This window comes from Cynocephalus volans, chromosome 2 (genome assembly GCF_027409185.1).
Source record: "Cynocephalus volans isolate mCynVol1 chromosome 2, mCynVol1.pri, whole genome shotgun sequence".
Lineage (NCBI taxonomy): Eukaryota > Metazoa > Chordata > Mammalia > Dermoptera > Cynocephalidae > Cynocephalus > Cynocephalus volans.
Window position 1 is genome coordinate 35,830,494 of NC_084461.1, and position 14,577 is coordinate 35,845,070.

Consider the following 14,577-nt stretch of genomic DNA (forward strand, 5'->3'; position numbering starts at 1 on the left):
TTTTTTTATGTGTCTGGAAGAAACCTCTATCAGGCACCATGACATTTCTGGTCATTCTTAGGTTATGAAAAGAGATCCCAAATTGCTTAAGTTACAAAACACAGTCTTATTTAAGAAATTAGGATGCTCAGTCATAATACATTATTTAACACTGCAATTGGCATTCAGAAATGAGACTTGCCTTACACTTGCCAGAGCTGGCACTGGACATGTCTGTCTTTGGGTGTAACGGGCTTCTTGCTTTCTTTCCAATCTTTTTTGGCAATCAATAACATTTTGATTCTGTGGCTGAAAAAGGGAGAAGGAAACAGATACAAGGGAAATAAAAAACCTACTTAATTTTCACACCTGCTGTTGGCTTCTTGCTCTTTGAGCCTCCCAGGACTCCCCACCTGTTGGGCCCTCAGACAATGTCAGGTGACAGCTCTCCTGCCTGGGGCTCTCGTGTGGCCTATGGTTCTGATCATCCCTCAGCTTCTGATTTTCTGGTGCTTCATTTTGGGGTTACTGTGTCTGGATCCTCTGGTCCTCTGACAGAAGAGCTTTTAGGCATGCTTGTAGGGTCCCAAATAGAACCGCCCCGGGCTGGCAGTCCTTCCTCGGCATCTCCACTCGGCTCCAGGCATCACAGATCTTGACTTGCAGTCTGAGGGAATGAAGTTATTTCCTAGTTGCAGCTATCTCGGCTCCCACAGAACGCCTGGGGGTCTCTTGCTTTGGTATGTGTCAGAGGAACTTCCTGACCTCCTGGCATCAAAAGCAAGTTGTCTAAGGGGTCTCCCTTGAAACCCGCTCCCTACTCTCCAAGTGAGGAGCCACGGGACTCCCTCACCCCTCCTCTGGCGTGGCGTGTGGAACTCACAGTGTAGTTTTCTCCCACCAAAGCTTTCTCACAGATCTTCCTTTTCATTTCCAGTTTGGAAAATCCTTACACTTGAAGTGGGTGAGAGGCCTGTCCACTCACTTGACATTTGACATTTTTTTTATGTGGCATTTCTGTTGGAGTTTCCATTGGATGTTGTATATCATCTCCTTCCAACATTCTCTGCCCCTTTTAGCATCTTCTGTGCAAGTGTCCTGTTTTATACCGCATCTCCTACCATTACCTAAAGTGTGTCACCTGCCTGGGGCACAGCCTTTCTTCTCCCTCCTCACCCCTTTTGACATCTAATCTGTCCTGGTCCTCCCCAACCCCTCCCACTCCTCATCAGTTTAGATTCGGGGCTTCTACTCCTTAGGGCCCTGCTCTTTGCTAAGAAGCTGTGATGATTCCTGCACATGCATTACGAGTGTGTTCTTATTGCACATGGCGCTGGAACATTTTCACACACTGCCAGTTGAAAATGATCCCTTGACTCAGTAGTTCTCTAAACGTGTGGATGTTTGTTATTTTTATTGTTCTCTGCCATCCTTCTTGTTTTTACTTTTCAGCAAAACCCCTTTTACAAACTAAATATTTCAATTCATTTGTTAGTAAATATTTCAAACAAATAAAAATGAATAAATGGTGATAAAACAGGGGTGGGATCCTGGAGACCCTCATTTGGCTTCTTGGGTAGCCCCTTAGGCACTGATTAAGAATCCTCGGCCTTTGAGAAATACACTTTGAAAATCCCGACTGGAAAACAAAAAAATGACTTTTAAAATGGGAGCAAAGCACTGGGGACTGAGTTTAGGAAAGAATGTGTGTCCCACAGTCCTTCAGAAGTCACAGCACATGGTTGCTTCCTCCTCTATGTGAAAACTAGTGAATACTAATGGCCACTGCCCTGATTCCCGGGGCTTACTTCTGGCTTCCAAATGACCATCTGATTCCCGGGGCTTACTTCTGGCTTCCAAATGACCATCTGATTCCCGGGGCTTACTTCTGGCTTCCAAATGACCATCTGATTCCCGGGGCTTACTTCTGGCTTCCAAATGACCATCTGATTCCCGGGGCTTACTTCTGGCTTCCAAATGACCATCTCTTGGTGAGACTTCAGCGTGCCTTGGAATTTGGTTTATTTATTTCTCTAAAACCCAAGCTTCTGAAACGGAATCCCTAAGAAGAAGCTCATAAGAGCTCATAAAAGCACGACCCTCTTTTCTTTAACACCAGAAAAGAACACCAAACATCTCTAAAAACTTTATTCTGTGGATATGATGTTTATGGCTTTTTAATGCCATTCCTTAAATCCTGAAACGTTATATACTGCTGAGACTTCAACAGACTAATTATTCTCCTGGCCTTTTAAACCTTGACTGCCAGCCCCACAAGGTTATCGCTTTGGGTGTTCAAAAAAGAGAGCTAATATTTCCCTTTACCCTCTCTAAGTCAGTTTTTTCCTGTAAGTGTACTAACACTCTGTGATGGCAACATCACCTGGCCAATATAGAAAAACGGACCTTATTCTTTAACTGTCCACCCCCAGCTGAACAGGTATTTAAACACTCTCCTATATATCCAGATTTCTTGGCTAGGCCTGTGGAGTAAATCAAGTGGTAGCTACTAGGGAGGAAGTGGCAAGATAACTCTACTTCTTTTTGGGTGAGCAGAAGGAAACAGAGGGAAAGAGATTTATGTGTAACTCTAGGAAAAGAAAATAGTCTCTTTTCTCCCCCATGATTTTTCCCCAGTTGTTGACACTATAAGAGCTTTCATTTGCTCTGTGGGGCTCCTAGGACTGCTCTACAGTGAATAGAACATTCTAGCATGATTCTGATAAAGCCACACACTAGGAATGATTAGGGTCTCAGAGTCCTGGACCTGCAAAGATTTTGAATTGGTTATTTTGCATTTTCTGAGTTTTATAATTGGGAGGAACTGAGTGGGGGGCCAAGCAGTAGGCTTAGAGGGGAATCTGGGGTGCTTTTCTTACAGACTGGGGCTGTGTGATGCTTGAGTAGTATGAAGAGAGATTCTAAGAACTCTGCTGCAGAAATGACAAGCTGTGAAAAATGCAAGCTGTGGGAAAAGCTCGCAGGAGGAACTCACTCTGATTAATCTTCTTTGGACATTTGGAGTGGCAAGAATCCTCTACACTAATTGAAAGGAATTGTTTATAACTGTTACTACCTTTAGAAAGTAGCCATTTTTAGTTAAAATTTATTTCCAAAGAATGTTGGGCTGAAGAGTTGTTACCTAATGATTAACATGTATAATCAATATCTTGAAACAAGAAAGGGAGGAATCAAAGCTAAATCAGCAAGGGTTTTTTAACTTACCTTCTCCTCTCACATCGCCTGACCACTTTGGCCCTTTTCTTTCCTATGATATTTTTATTTATACACGCAATTTGGCACACAAATATGTAAGCGCATAGTAAATGATTATTTTATATGTTCTATCTTAACTCCCTAACTATATCTTCTCAGAGAATGAGAAAATAGGTTACATTTTTAATAACCTACATAGGGTTTTCCTGTCTTAGTGCTGGGAACAGGGAAGATGCTCAGAAAATCTTGTTTTGTTGATTAGTGATTGGCAAGTCACAGTGATTGCCCAATGCATTCAAGAGTCTGATGACTACCTTTTGGTCTGCTTCTGTCAAATCCATGTTGATGATATTGACCACAGAGGCAAATTAGCATGCAAGAAGCATGGATGCTCAGGAGGCTGCTATCAATTCTATTGCATCCCAGGTAAATAAATATAATCTATTCAAAATGCTTAAACCTACTATAGATATTAAGTATGACTATAAGTTATTCTTCTTTGTCAATGAGAAAAACACATTCCTGTGCCTATGGTATTCTCATTGTAATATAACCAAAATTTTTAACACTGACTTTGGTATTTATTGGTTGTGACATCGAGACATTATTAAACTCTAAGCCTCACTTTTTCTAATCTTTAAAAGGGTGATAATAATAGTGTTAGAGGAAGCATCAAGTGAACTAATGCTTATAAAATGCTTGGCATATAAAAAGCAATCCTAAAATCATTCTTATTATATTATGAATTGATTTATTATAACTTTATAACTGCTTATGACTATATAGTTACAATTGGTAATAATTTATTTTGTTTTTCGAAACAGTGAGTACAGGCTTTGGAGTCAGACAAACTTGGGTTTAAATCCTGACTCTGCCCCTTTCTGTGCGAATTCAGGCAAATTACTTTTCTTTTCTTATCTGTAAAATGGGGATCATGCCAATGTCACGGTGACACATGGAGTAGGGAGGGCTGAGACAACATTCTAAAGCTGTGCTACTCAGGGTTACTGTTGGAAAATGATGATACACTCCTATCAGGTAATTTGAGGAGGGTTTAAGAAAGGGCGATACAATGTTGTGGGTAGGTGGTGGGGGAAGCAACACAGTAACTGGGACTGTATCTTTGGGTGGGTCTCACCCCTCCCCATCCCCCACCCCTGTAAACCTGGAAGGGATGAGTGGAGAGGGTGATGATGGGAATCTGGAAAGAGAGAGTCGTGTAGTGCAGAGGTTAAGGGAGCAACTTGATGGAGTCCATACTGATCAGCATCTCTGGACACAGAGCAGGATGGGGGGAAGGTGTGGCTTTGATGAGGTTTTGCAAAATACCCAAAGCAGAAATGATCAGCAAAGTGCCTGGCAAAGTAGCACTCAATAAATGATTGCAGCTATTCAATAGAATGTGATATTTAGTGCTTATGATCATGAAACTGTAACTTGTTTTTTTTCTATACCCCAAGAAACCACAAAAGTATCTAGTTTTATATGCCTCATGGAATCAATGTGATAAAAATGTTGGTTCCTGCCAATTCACCAGGGTTCATTAGAGTCCTCTGATACATGCCCCACGCTTAGGAGGCAGGAGCAGTGTTTCCAGATCCCCTGCTGATGTGCCTCTCTCGTGATGGGACCATAAAAATGTTACGTGATGATGAACTTCTCTGGCTATGATAAAGTACCTTAGCTTGCTCACTTTCTGGCAGTGCTACCTGAATATTACTTGCCAAGGAATAAAATGGCCATTGTGGAAAAATGTTCCTTTAAACATTATCATATCCCAAGACTTTACTTCTTGTGTTTAAACACAATTCTTGAATGATCTTATCTAGTCTCATGATTTAAGCATCATTTGTAACTAGATGACACCAAGACCAAACACTCTCCGAAACACCATGTTAGTATATCCAACTGCCTGCTTACCATCTGCTGTCACACCGGCGATCTTTGCTGTTCTATGAATATGCTAAGTACCCGCCCCTCACAGGCAGGTCGTTTGCATTAGCTGTTTACTCAGCCCAGTACGCTCTTCTCTTCCCCAGGTAGCCTATTTCCATGTTTTCATTAGGTTCTTCTCAAAGTCCCTTGCTCAGTGAGGCTCTCCCTGACCATACATATGAAATATATATAAACAGCAAACTTACCTCGCCTTTTTGTTCTGCTTCCCTGCTTAATTTTTCTCCATGATAATACTATCACCTTGCATGTATTTATACTCATTACTTTGTGCTTAGACTCCTTCCTGTAGAACACAAGCTCCAGGAGGTCAGGCACTATGTGGTTATTTTCACTGCTATTTCCCCACAGCTAGAACAATGAATGAATGAACTCACTCAGAATTGTTGGAATAGTTAACAGTTGATGGTCCACTGATACTAAGATTTTTCTAACATAAACTAGACACAATCTGGGATTCTGCACGAGACTATTAAATACTTATTTGAGACACTACTGTCAACAAAGGTGTTAATAAATAACGTAATTTTAAGTAGTTTTTGTTATTAAAGAAAATATATTTTCATACATAAATATCTTTTGCACATATAAGTTTTAAGATACTAACATTAAGACCACAAAGATTTCAATGAAATAATATTTGTGAGACTGTCACAGAGCTTAGAACACAAAGGAGTCTTAACAGTTTGCTGCCTTCCTGCCATCTTTCTGGAGGCGGAGGAGGCTCTATTGCTCTTGGACTTGGAAGTGGAGTATGGATTTTATAAAAGCTGTGACTCCTTTTACACAGCTCTTCCGATCCCATTTAGCAGAAGCCACATGGGTGGAACGCTGCCCTGATGACATATGGAAGATTTCTGCAGATTTCCCAAGTGTTCTCCATTTTTTTCTACATAAATCACTTCTAAGTGTATATCCCCAAGAGCCAGAGTATCTTAAAATGGCATAATGCAGTGTTTCCCCAACAGTGCTCCAAAAGAATATGTGTATCCACAAAATTTTAATTAGTGTTCTTCAAAGGAAATATTCCATGGTCAAATAAATTTGGAGGAGACTGGGTTTAAGGCTAAATAGATAATTACAAGTCTTCTTTGTGCATATATAATCATCTGAATTGTGAACCTTCTGTAGAGAAGTCATTACGTACGGATAGGATTTTCCAAACTTACCTCACTACAGGACCTATTTTTATAGATCCTCAAGTTGCACTGAACACACTTTGGAACATGCAGCATAATTTAGAAATATTTGACTTAATTTTCATTAAATCCTCTAAATTGGCAGGAGAAGTATTAACTCCACTTTATAGGAATGACAAATGAAGCTCTCAGTGTAATAACTGTCCTTGTGCATGGGTGAAAAGGGAAGAGTAAGCTAAAACTAAGTAAGGTCTTTTGTCTAGAATTTAAATTTTCATTCCATTGTACAACATTGCCATCTGTATTAGTTTCCTAGGGTTGCCATAACAAATTACCATAAATTGGGTTGCTTAAAAAAAGCAATTTATTCTCTCAGTTCTGGATGCTCTGAGGGAGAATCTGTTCCTTGCTTCTGGTGGTTGCCAGCAATCTTGGAGGTTTTGGCTTCTAGCTGTATCAGTCCAATTTCTGCATCTGTCTTCACATGGCTTTCTCCCCCCGTGTATGTCTCTGTGTCTCTCTTCTTGTAAAGACACCAGTCATTGGATTTAGGGACCTTCCTAATCTAGTATGACTTCATTTTAATTTGATTTCATCTGCAAAGACCTTATTTCCAAGTAAGGTCACATTCACAGATACCAGAGGTGAGGAGTTCAACATGTATTTTTTGGAGACACAATTTAACCAAATCACCATTCAATATACTACTACTCCAAGAATATCACGTAAAACAGTAGTCCAGGGGAAATTTTAGGTAAATGCCCATTTTTACTCCTTTTCCTTGATCAAAAGGAAATGAGGACTTCAGACTTAGAGACAGAGATCACAATTTTTATGGAAAGTAAAATATGAATGCTACTTTTGTCATGTAGCAAGTTTCCCATGCAGTGGCTAGTAAATCTTTACCTGTTAAATGGACAATTTTGTCAGGCTTTTGATCATATTCATATTCTGCCGCATCCATGATTAATAAAAGGAGCTGTTGAGTGCCAGCTCTGTGAAAGGCTCTACATGAATTTGCATTGTCTATGACCTCGATACACATGCACGAAACTCATTATGTAGAAAAGATAGGGTGTTCTGTATTTCAGTAACCTTTTTAAAAAAGAGCAGTAAACCTCACTCAGTGTGTTACTTTTAGCTTTTGGTAATCAAAAGTTAGCTCTTAGGTGGGGTAATATTTAAGAAGAAAATATTTTTAATGTTTATCCTGAAGCATCAATTGCAGTGTAATTAATTAATTGCAATGAAGTAATTAAAAACTCAATCTTAAATAAGTTGGTCTTGGTTAAACTCTTGCTTCTGCTACTTTCTTAATTTAGACCTTAGGCAAAGTAATTAACTACTATAAACATTAATTTTCCTCATCAGCAAAATGAGAATATTAATAGTATCTATCTCATAACTGAGATAATACAAGTAAGGCACTTGGTATAGAGCTAGCATATACTAAAAGATTAATAAATCTTAGCTATTATTTTCTACTGATTATAATACTTATTCAAGAAGTGAACCATAGCATATTTATCCCATGTTGTTAGGTAAAATATATGATCCCTATATCTCAAAGAGGTGTAATGGAAATAGTTTCTAGGACTGGAATATGGGGACACCTTTTTATGTGTGCAATATCTAACATTATGTCTTCTATTTGGCAATAATTTTATAAATATTAGCAGATTAGTATGTTTAGCTGCAGAGATTTTAGGTGGAACACAGAGAAGGCAAATGTTCCTCGAAGATGCCAAATTTGTAGAGGAAACTGTATGTCCTACATTTGATTTCCAGAACTACCTCACATACAGCTCCTGCAGTCTGGCTGTTTGCTTCGCAATTAAATGCATTTTTCAACACTTTAAAAGATCATTTCAGTCCAAAATCACCTAGCCAAAACTCTGGTGGTTTTCCAGAAAGATTGGAACCTGATTGAGCAGGAGATCAACTGAATGCCCAAAGACTCCACGGTGGGAAATATTGATTTCTGGAATCTCTTGTTCAATCATGGAGTCTTCAGAGTTCTATGTGATGTCTGAAACTGCTGATTTAAAGTATGATGGCCTGTTTTAGCAGGTAATCAATGATGTTAAACATTTTTATAGGTTTATTTTTTTCAGCTAGACTGCCATTTATCAAATATTGCCTCTATTTCTTTCCCCAAAGTTTATTCATTCATTTTGTAAAATCACTAAAATGTACTTTCATCCAGTAAGTTTAATACCCCTACATTATTGTAATATTATAGGAAATGCCCCAGTGGGTGAAAGCAATATTTCCCAAAACATTCACTCATGTCTATTCTTCCAACTTTTTGGCATTGAGTATCCTTACTGTTGTTTAACTAATAGTTTTCTTTAAGCCAACACACATTCTCTTAACTTAAATAAATTGATTTTGGGGAAAGAAAACCCAATATTGCCATCTTAAATGGAAAACCAGCATGACTTATTTTGAGAAGAAGTTAACTGTAAAAGTCAAAATGTTAAATTTTTTTGTTGGATAAAACTTTTAAAAATACTAAAATTATAAATATGCAATGAAATATAAGCAATAATCAACTCATCTATTTATAAGATCACATATCTTCACTAGAAAAATGGAACTGTGCATTATCATTCAATAAGGGGATTTTCGGCTCAATCTTCTGTCATTTAAGATGAAGACTGGGGAAAATTCTGACTTCACCTGTTGATATTAACCTGCATTAATTGCAACATTAGAGATGGTGATTTCTTTGTCAGCCTGGGTCCCCAAGTAAAGAGATGATGTCAACTTGCAATGGACATGTTGCAAGAAATGTCTATTGATGTACTGACGTTCCTGATGATTTCTTACAGCAGCATAAATCAGCTTACCCTATTATCACTGTTGCCTTTAATATAATTGTGTATGGAAAATTAATTTATAGCAAAATTTATGCAAATTCCTTTTAGATAAACATACTGTCTGAACTGTGTCAAGAACTGGTTCTTCTGAAGTTATCAAGTTACTTAGTAGGGCCCATCAAATAATTCGAACGTGTTTTCTTTCCTCCCACATTGTTGTCATCCAGTTTGGGAAAACACTTTTGAAGACATTTTATGAAGTCATTTATGTGTCTTTTCACAATGTTCAAAATATTTGCAGCGAGTTCTTAAGGTGCAAACGTAACTAGTTGTTCAGCTCTAAAAAGGTGTTTAACATTTGTTAGTTGGATAATGGTTAAATGAAGTTAGGGAACTCCTTTCAAGGACTCTAAGTTTACTGTACAATAATATTAACAGCTACCATTTATAAGGTGTTTACTGTGTGCTAGCTACTGTGTTTTAAGCTTTACCAACTTTATTAAATTATTTCTTGCAGTAGTCCTATAAAGATGGGTCCTCTTAATATTTCTAATTTACAACTAGGGATAAAGTCAAATAGCTAAAAGTTAACAGAACCCAGACTTCAACACAGGTCAGTGCTTGTAACCTCTGGTTTCTATGTTTTCGTGGTAGCTGAGTCAGAATTAGGAGCCAAACTCTGTCTTAGTCTGTCTAAGGGATGTACAGGTGAATCCCTGTACTGGGCTCCCGTCTTGAGATGGGCTTTTCCTCATATGATGGGGTTTAGGGCTGCTCCAAGAGTAGCCCATTTCTGGAGCTACCTACCCCTATTGTTCCAGTGTGTTTTGGAAACCCTTCAGTAGCATTTTGGTTGGGAGAGTCCACCAGATGATTGTATGTGTGACTGCAGTTAACAAGAGAGGAAATGGGCCATCACTTTGCTCTCCCCCTCCCCCACCCTTCCTCCTCTCCCTCCCTCCACTTAGCCCCAGCGCCTGCAAGTCATGGATTACCTCTTTTTCCTTCTGTGTAGCACCGATAATCCTCTCAGATACTTACAAGGGTATAAATAGCTCACTTTAGATATCATGGGTGGAAGGAATGGTCCTGATGGCAATACCAAGGAAGAATTTATGGAAGGAGCTGGTTACTGTAATGCCATCTGTCATTATGGGTGAGTTTTGTCTGACTTCCACTCAACTTTTGTTGAGTTTATGAAGTTACAGTTCATAAATGAAAACTTAATAGCCCTTTTTTATGTCAAACTCAAAGGCTTAGATACATACTTCTGCAGCTGCTCGAGTGTATTAATCTCAGCTCTTTTTAAACTTTATACTACACTAGCATGTACTATATCACAAGAACATATTCTGTAAGTTTATTCCTCTCTGTTGTGAAAAGTGGAAATTTATTTGTGAAAAACTTGCATATGTTTATAACAATGTACACTCACCTAGTTTTAATAATCAAGGTTTTGGCAATCAAACCCAGTTTGCGCTTACACTCATTAACTCGCCTGGACATGCAGGAATGGTGGATCGTACGCCCTGTAAGCCAGAGCAGCTCCATATGTTTATGCAGCTAGTGCTTCTCCAGAGGTGGCTGGGCAAGGGGACAACGAAGAGCTGAAGTCCTCCCAATGCTCCTCGCCGAGCCCTGTCTCTGGAACAGGACTGTGTCCACGTGAAGGAGGGCACACGCTTTCTTCTCAAAAAACACTACCAATTTGCTAGGTCATCTTCCCAAGGGGCTGAAATGCCAACGGAGAGGAAGCCTTTTTTCTAATTTGTTTTCAAACGCAAAGGCTTGTGATGTGCAGGCTCGATGCCCTAATTTTTCTAGGCTGGAGTCTAATCTTTATTTTATGACCCAGTACAGATGGAGTCTTCATACCTTTAGAGTAATTGCTTTTGTTTGAACATTTGTTGGCTTATTTCTTTTTCCGTATTTGAATTTACCAGAATTCCATGCGGTATTCTAGGCAGAATGCACCCATTGACACAAAGAGGTTGTGATAATAATTTTCTAATGATTCTCAGGATTTCAATGGCTTTTAGGTCATTCTAGCCTTTTAGGACATTCTTGATGAAGCTATTGGAAAAAATGTTCTATTTTAAGATTGCTTTGCTGGTAAAGTTTAAGTCTAGAGCTGCTGGCAGCTGTCCTTGCCACTCCTGGGGGAAACCTCCAGAGCATCCAGCCAGTGATGAAGAAAGATTGGAGGGAAGGAAGAAAGGAAAGAGGAGGAGGGAGACAGAAAAGGAGGAGAGATCTAATAGACTGAATCCAATTCAGGTCCTAGATCCAACCATTTCTGAACTTTCTCATTACAAAAGCCAAAAAAATTCCTTTTGCATTTAGGATAGTTTGAGGTAGACTTCTACCCTTTGCATGACATTGTCCAGACAAATACAGTATGGAATTTCTTATGTCTATTTCTAATCTGCCTGAAGTGAGGCAGGTGGACACTTTGAGCAAATGTCTGCTTTGGTTAGGGTGTGTTATGTACATTTTATGTTATATCCATTAAACCTTATAACAACCTTGTCAATTAGGTATCGCTAACCCATGAATACAAAATTCAAAATATTAGGATAGTATTTTCTTTTAACTTGTAAGAATATTAAGTTTAAAATGCAATTAATATAAATGTGTGTATATATCTGTGTATGTACATATATGTGTATACAGATACATACACGTATATACATCTATGTATCTATGTATGCATATATTTATTAGTGTGAAACAAACAAAATTGACTTGTTAGTGGTAAGGAGAGTACAACTCCCTGTTTGGAGTCAGTGTGAAGGTTCCCAAGGTTGTCAGCTTATTTGCACCAGGGCAGTCAGCTCTTGATTGAAACCTCAAATTGCACATGCAAAGACGGAGATTTACATTTTGATGGTACCATAGACAAGTAGTCTGAAAAAAAGGAGACAACTGAGATGTTGTAAATCGCAGAAAATCAGGGGGAAGAAGGAATGTAGTAGTAGAAGATCAGGTATAAATTATAAATGTACTTGTAGGAGATCAGCACCCATTTCTGTATCTAGTAAATTGGAGGGAAATGTGGGGGTTTTTAAACGTAACTTGCTCCTTTTACTTAATGCCCCCTGGCTGCAGGAATTCCTCTGAGACGGCCCTAACTGCTTTATGTTAAAATTAAGTGGAACGACCCTACTGTGGGCAATAATAAGGTGGATATCTATTTTCAGACAACCTAATTATGTCACCACCACCAGCACACATACATCACAAGCCTAGAATCTTTCAGTGATTTACATCATTTATAGGATGAAACCTCCAAACCTCCAAACCTCTGAGAATACATTACACCAAAAACCCCACCTGATTAGATCTGACTCTTGCCTCATTTCCAGCCAAGGCTGTGGCCAGCCTCCTTTCCTTACCTATGGCTTACACTCTAGCTAAACAAATCTGCTGCCAGTTACACAGACATGCCACACTAGTCAGCTCTGCCAGGCCCTTGCACGTGCCGTCCCTTTTGCCTGGAATCCCTTTCCCTGTCCTATTTGCTAGATAAACATCTCATTTATTTTCTTAATTTCCTGCAGGTATCTCCTTGACAAGGTACCTAAATCACCTTAAAGAAAGTTAATGGCCTTGTTCTCTGTGCTACTTATACTTTTGCTCCTGTAACATACAGTTTTGTTTTGCTTTCTGACTATATGACATAGCAAGAATAGCACTTCTATTCGGTACCCATTCATATAAATGGAAGATTTTGCTTGGTGAAATGGTCAGTTATAGTGGATATAGCCATAGACTTTGGGGTCAAACTGCCAGGATTTAAATCTTAATTCTACCTCTTATTACCTGTGGGAACTTGGGTACTCATCTTTTTGGGGCCTCATTTTCTCATCTATAAAATGGGGATAGTAATAGTAACATTTCATAGAGTTACTGTGAAGATAAATTGAAATAATCTATGTCAAGTGACTGGTACAGGTATGGTTCTCAACAAATAGTGTATTATTTTGCCTATTAACTCACTCAGAGAAGAAAGATTTTCATTGTCAGGAATTGGCCAAAGTTATGCCCAGAGCATAATTAGGCCATTTTCTGGACCCTGCATGGAATCCACTGTAATTTCCTCTCTTGATTATGCATATCAGCTGTCCACAAAGATGACTGGGGAAAAGAACCACCATCCTTGCCAATCATCCAAGAAAACACCTATCTCTTTCTGTTTCCAAACTTCTCCAAATGTTCCAATCAGGATGTCAGCACACAGTACTGCTGGTTTGGCAACATAGAGAACAGGCTTCTCCCAAATTCCATGCCATACTTTGTGAGCCTTAAATGTTTTGGCCTTGTTAAGTCTCTGTTGAGTAGGTCTATAGCTTCTGATCCTGTCCCAAGAATCCTCCTTGGGATGAATGAATGAATGAATTCTGCTAGGTTCTAGCACTCTTCCTGTAATCTAAGGATCTCGAACACAACCACCAGTCCATTCTCCATTTTCCAAGAAAAGGCACATCAATGGGCAACCACACAGTGGGAACTGTGAAAGCAGGAATGTCTCTTCCTAGCTCGGCCAGCCAAAAATGCTCATTTACTCCAGCTGTATGGTTATGGCTACCTGAGTAGTATCTTTACCAGTGAGTTTGATTTCATGCATTGGGTAAGTCCAGGTTGTAGACCACTGTAGAAAAGATCATGTTTCACTTGTGCTTGTGAATCCTGGTTAACCAGGAGAACTACACCAGGTGGATATCATTCCTGCCTGTAGGTCAGTGTGTCTCTCACAAGTTGCTTCTTTTACAAAATCAAATACGGTTTACTTGGTTAGGTAATCCAAAGCATACTCATTTACCTGAGTCACTGTATCTTTTTCCTCCAAAATGAAAGACGCATTTAAGTTCTCTGGGTTTCTCTCCAGTGTCGAATGAAGGCAATTTCTAAAACCGTGATTAAGAAGAATTCCTCTTAGATTCATGCTTCTCCTTTCCTCCCAAGGTAGTATTAAAGATGAACCAACATCACGCTGGATTGAACAAGGCACCGGATTATACTTTAACAAAGCCAGTGTGAATTTTGACTTTTGATCCTTGAATAGTGGTCATAGTAAGCAGTTTCATCTAATCTATCAGCATCTATTAAAAGAGTTTCAGGCTTCAGGCATTTACTTTTAGGGAAAATAACCCGATCATTTCAGTAGAACAAAATGGACAGCCAAGGTCAATGGAGCATGGCAGATAAGCTTCCCAGCCTTTCCTGGAGGAGGAATGGGGGCCGACTTCTTTTTTTTTAAACGGCATTTAGTGAACAGCATCTGAGTGGAATTTTAAATCACTACACCAGATGATAAACTGTTGGAGGAAGAACCTATTTTTTTTAAGCAGTTTTTTTGTGTGTGTGTGTTTCCTTTTCCCTGACATCTGTGTTTCTCACTTTCTGAAATAAACATTTCACTTTGCTGATGCTGTGAGGTGTGGGACTGAAAAGTTACTCATTCTTTT

General features: G+C 39.0%; 1 pseudogene; it reads right to left on the reverse strand.

Annotated features, from left to right (window-relative positions):
• Positions 1 to 1,701: 1,701 nt before the first annotated feature.
• LOC134370438 (cilia- and flagella-associated protein 53-like) overlaps positions 1,702 to 14,577 on the reverse strand; it is a 162,505-nt pseudogene continuing 149,629 nt past the window's right edge.